Source organism: Myodes glareolus, chromosome 20, assembly GCF_982192425.1.
Source record: "Myodes glareolus chromosome 20, mMyoGla1.1, whole genome shotgun sequence".
NCBI lineage: Eukaryota > Metazoa > Chordata > Mammalia > Rodentia > Cricetidae > Myodes > Myodes glareolus.
Window position 1 is genome coordinate 27,662,691 of NC_142045.1, and position 6,000 is coordinate 27,668,690.

Genomic DNA, 6,000 nt, shown 5'->3' on the forward strand with positions numbered 1-6,000 from the left:
ATCTTATGGGGACTCTGAGAAAATTTGAGACAATGGCCAAATCCTGGGAAGACCAGTTATAGCCCTTGTTGATAGAACTGTCAAGGTTCAGGAGGTCTCTCTTTATCAAACCTGGTCCATCTTAACCTGGAATGAATCTATAGCCTCTTGTTTCCTGTGGAAACAAAAGCAAAACTGCTCCTCCAAAACAATGCATCTTTTAAATTCCATTTTGCAAATATGTTTTTTTACTTCCATTTTAAAGTTAAAGCATTTTTAAGATATTTAGGTTGGTGTACTTTATCAGTCTCGTGTTCAGTCCCATGTCTCCCAGCAGCTGTCTCTTGCCCATCAGTCAGTAAATAATTTAAAAGCAACACAATAACATATAGAGTCCAGACTCCCTGTGTATTTCCCATCTCCAAATGCCTTATTCTTTTTTTTTAATTACTCTAGTCCTTTTTCAAGGACCTCACTTTATTATCTCAGAATTATTCTTTTAATCTATGAGTGTCTCTATCCTTTTTCCTCTCTATCTTAAGCCTATACACATTTTTTAAAACACAACTGTGACCTGTTTAGAGGTTTCTTTTTGTCTGAATCTGTTTTTATTGTGTATCTGTATTGTTTTTGATCGCATGAAACAGATCTTAAAACTGCTACATTATGATGGGCAAAGTGGTGTATGCCTTTAATCCCAGCACTTGGGACACAGAGGCAGGCTGATGTCTGTGAGCCAGCCTGGCCTACAGAATGAGATCCAGGACAGCCAAAGATAAACAGAGAAACCCTGTCTCAAAAAAACCAAAAACTAAAAGTAAAGATAAAAGAAATAGAGTAAAAAAAAAAAAGCCACAACAAAACAATCCAAAAAACAACGCTGCTACATTATCTGTCTACATTGCTCAACTTTGCGAATGGCACTAGCACATGGCAGTTGGATCCTCCCCTTCAATTCTCTGAGTGTCTAGTTTCATGGCAGATGTACCAGCGAGGTCATGCTCACTGTTCCAACTCCGAGAAGCAGTGAGTCCATGCACCAAGTAGTGGGCAGCCCACAGCCCACAAACTTGAATCAAATACTCCATAGTAGGACCTCCCAAAAGAGCCAGCCGAGCCACCAGTACAAACTAGGAAGTCACTTCTTAAAGGAGCCATGCCATTGTTTACCGCCCGCAAATAGACCCTATCCAGGAAAATGCAGCTACCAAGATGCTGTGGTTGACTCCATTTTTGTGTGTGTGTCTAGAATCCCTTTTTTTTTTTCCTAAAGCTTTCTCAGGTTTTATGTGGAAATTCTTGCACCTTGTTTGACTGCCATATGTAGGTGGACATTTCTCTCCTGCCTGCCAGTTCCCAAATAATCAACACAGAGGGTTATATTAATTATAAATGTTTGGTTGATGGCTCAGGCTTATTACTAGCTCTCTCATACATGTAAATTAACCCATTTCTATTCATCTATGTATTGCCACATGGCTGTGCCATTTCCTCAATTTCTACTTGTCTTGTTTCCTTGGTGGCTGGCTGGTGTCTCCTAGACTCTGCATTTCTTCACCTGTATCTCTGCTTAGATTTCTTGTCTGGCTCTATTCTGCCTTGTCATAGACCAAAGTAGCATTATCTATCATTCAATGAGAACAACACATAGTCACAGCACGCAGAAAGACCATCCCACAGCACACCACTATAAGGAATGGAGTTTGAGAAGAGGATACGTGTTTGGTGGGGAGAATGTGACCTAAGTTATGGCATGTTCATGACCAGTGTTCTTAGTGCACAAGTACAAACACAGAAGCATCAGCTGCAATTCTGGTGTGAAGTTGGAGATCTGGACACATGACAGTGCCCAATAGGCAGAGCGGTGGCCTTTTGTGACACAATGGAAAAACGGAAAGGGCCTAGGGTCTGACCCAGAGAAAACAGAGGGTGATCACAATCGTACTACTGTAGTTCATGCTGCTATTACCCAAAAAATCTAACTGGAGCTGAGCAGGAAGAAAACTCCACTGTGAGCTGAGTGACTGATCTGTCTAAGTATGGATGTCCAAAAATGCTCACTTGGTTGTATGACTGGCACTAAGAACCTATGTGGCCTCTAGTCTAGAATTTTCTGTGAGTCCCCGGGGCCTTCGAGAAGTGTTACCACCAGTTTTTCACTGTGCTTTGGGAAAGAAAATTGCTTAATGTTATATATATAATATATATGAGTATATGTATGAGTATTTAACTTGTCGGCATGTCTTTGTACCATATTTGTGTCTGGTATCCTTGGAGGTCAGAAGAGGTGCCAGATCTTCTGAAAGTAGAGTTACAGAAGGTTGTGAAACACATCATGTGGGTGCTGGGAATCAAACATGGGTCTTCTAAAAGACCAACAAGCACTCTCTCTTAACTGTTGAGCTATCTCTCCAGCCCCTGCTCAACGCTGTTTATGCTTTCCTGAAATCAGTTGACTGCTCCACCCCTTTCCCCTTTAAAATATCTATTAACTTACTATGGTCTGCATTTGGGGGAACTGTTCTTTGATCTATGACGCTGTTGTTAGCAAAGTAAAACAAAGGTCAGGCGGTTCCTAGGTAGATCTTCAGTATGGTGGAAACTTCCAGAACCTCAGGCCTGACCTAGAAAGCGAGGACACTAGCCTTTCAGTGTGGACAGTAGACTGCCGAGGACTTTTTGATCAAAGACAGCTTGCTCTCTTGGCTTTCTACCTAAAGTACATGTGCCAGTAATGACTTGGCCGAGCCTCTGTTCTTTTTTATCCTCCATGTTGGCTTCTTGTCCTCACTTTTCCCTTTGCATAACTAATATACACAACACAGAGTTCCCGCAATGTTCAAGACATCTGGCCAGCACATCTTGAATGCTGATGTCAGGAAACATCTGGAGGAGAGCTAAAGTTCCTGCAGGCCCAACTGAGAGAACAATGCAAGTACCTTAATATGGAAAATTCTGCAGGGGGTGGGGTGGCTGTGTAATAAAGATGGTTGCCAGGACAACTTCTAAAAGTTACTGCAAATCCTGTTGCGTTTTGAGCATTCACACTACTGAGCATTTGAGCAGAAAAGCAACGGAAACAAAATCATTGCCACTTTCTTTGGACCCTTAGCCTAGAAGCTTCCTTTTCTTTCTTTTCAAAACTCATTTATTTTCGTCGTCCCCTCCACCCCCCATGATGATGTGAATCAAATCCAGAGCTTTGCAGATGCTGAGTAATCTCATCCTGGGCTACACCCCAGCCCCACAGCCTTCCTTTCCATGAAGTTTTCTGCCCGCTAATCAAGATATACTTTCCTAAAAACACGGACCAGTATCTTATTTCATAATAGCATTGAGGTGATCACCTTCCTTCTTGATCTCTCTCAAATGCTAAGGATATGAAATATATTTTCTTCACCCATTTCTCTGTCTCTAAGAAGCCGGTGGGAAGGTGGGCAAGAGGACCCAGCGGGTAGAATTACTTGCTGCACAAGCCTGAAGGCCCATAGTGGAAGAAGAGAACCGATTCCTGAAGGAGGTCCTCTGAGGGTGCTGGCTCATGCCAATAACGCCAGCACTAGAGAGGCAGATGCAGGCGGGTCTACCCTTGCAGGGCGTTCTGAGACACAACAATTGCAATATGCTGTTTTAATTTAAAAGGGTAGGCGCAGGCAGAAGTAAAATTCAGTGCTAGCATGCTTGCCTGGCACATAGGAGGCCTTGGGTTCAGTCTCAGTGTGGCAAGACAAAAAGAAAACAAACAACAAACAAGCAAACAAAGGCAAGAAGAACAGACCTAGGCTTCACTAATGTGGGCACTGAAATGTTTACTTTCGGGCAGTGGGGGTGGGAAGGTCGAGACAGAATTTCTCTAGCAGGCTCTCCCAGACTTCAAAATATGCCTGTCTCTGCCTCCTGCTTGCTGGGACCAAAGGCTTGCACCATCACACCTGGCTTTAGGAATGCTGTTTTTCAATGACATAAGGAACTCAAGAATGAGTTTTAGAATTGAAGTCCAGCCCCTCTCCTCACCTTGGGTAAATCACTCAGTGTAGCCGGTGCGTGTGGTGGCCATTTTTGTCTTTCAGGATTGCTCTGAGGACATACAACAGCTCAAATGTGCTAGAAACACGTGTATTCACCACCTTTAGCATGGCTTCCTTGAAAACCTCATTGTCACCCAAACGAAGCACATGAGTATCTCAGCAAGGCAATTTATTTTTACCAAAGTGGCACACCAGACCCCAAACCAGGAGAGCTAGCACACAGAGGCAGGAAGTTGACTTGGCTTTTCTTCTAATTTAGATGGTACCTGTGTCTTTTTCTCATTGGCTGGAGTCCAACCTCAAAGTCTTCATGACTGACTAGTTTTAAAAGCATTGATGCAAAGAAAATGAAGGGAAGGGGGCAAGGGCTCTGTTGACCAAGTGGGGAGACATTGAAAGGTTTGCACAAAAGTTTTGCTAGATAAAAGAGATAAAAGTGGAGGGATTTGCAGAATATTGGCTCCTGGTGGGCAAGCTACCTTTGATAGAAAGCTAAAGAAAACATTTCTCACACCAGATTAAGAAGAAATCTCTTCCAATCTGCTCATTCCTAACTGCAAAGCATTGAGTGTCTGCTGTTAATTCCTTATTGAACACAGGAAACATTCTGGTAGAATTCTACGGACCATTTCACTGTGTGTTGTTAAAGCAAAATGGTGTCTTGCTCGTGGTTGCCTTTCACACACTTCTTCTACTGGATACCGTCCTTGTTCTGACCCAATCTGAAAGAATTTGTGTGGCCCCTGCTGTTTCCCTCTGAAACCTTGTCCGGATTTGGATTTCTCCTGTCTCCAGGGTTCCTGGATCTGCTTTGGTGTTGGTCTGTTTTTATCCTTTGTCTGATACTTTTTAAGCCCAATTGGCAGCTCAGATCCCTCGTCTTTAGCAGGCCCATTTTTTATAAAAGTATATATATAGTGTATTTTATATATGTGTGTGTGTGTGTAATTTATTTATTACGTATACAATATATTTTGTCTGTGTGTATGCCTGCAGGCCATACCAGACCCCATTACAGATGGTTGTGAGCCACCATGTGGTTGCTGAGAATTGAACTCGGAACCTTTGGAAGAGCCAGCAATGCTCTTAACCTCTGAGCCATCTCTCCAGCCCCCTAGCAGGCCCGTCTTGTTGATTATTCTGCTCTCTTCCCAGACATTGTGTCTGTTCTTTCTAGATCTCCTGTTTATTAGAATAGCATCCTTTCAGAGAACACTGATCCTCTTATGGTCTTCTCTTTTCCATTGTCCTTCCCACTAACTTTTGTCTCTATTTTCTTGGAGATCCTCAACTTGACATGTAAGATGGAATCCATACTCTTCTACATACCAGACAAATACTCTACCACTGGACTGTATCCCAAGCCTATGTTTTGTTTTTAAATTCATTTTTATACTTTCCATTTCTAACAATTCTTTCTTGTTCTTTAATCGCTTTTTATATAGCATGCTATTATAATATCTTCATTGTTCTGACTATATTAACTTTTTAAAAGTTTTACACAAAAAATTTTATTATACTGGATTACATAAAGCCATTTTCATACAAGCATGTAATGTATTTGGAGCGTAGTCAACCTCTATCCCACATTTCTCCTCCTTCTCCCCTTCCTGTAGTCCCATTAGTACCCCTTGTTCCCCAGACAGTTTTTGTTTGTTTGGTTGGTTGGTTTTTAAGATAGGGTTTCTCTGTGTAGCTCTGGCCGTCTTGAAACTCGTTCTGGTCTGTTTTGAAACAGACCAGACTGGCCTCAAACTCACAGAGACCTATCGGCCTCTGACTCCTGATTGCTGGGATTAAGGGCTTGCACCACCATGGCTAAGCCTGATCTTTTTTAATTTAAAAAAGTTGTATTTTATGTACATCTATGTATGTGCCTCTCTCTCTCTCTCTCTCTCTCTCTCTCTCTCTGTGTGTGTGTGTGTGTGTGTGTGTGTGTGTGTGTGTGTGTTTATGTTCTACATGCATGCAGGAGCATGAAGGGGTTCAGAAG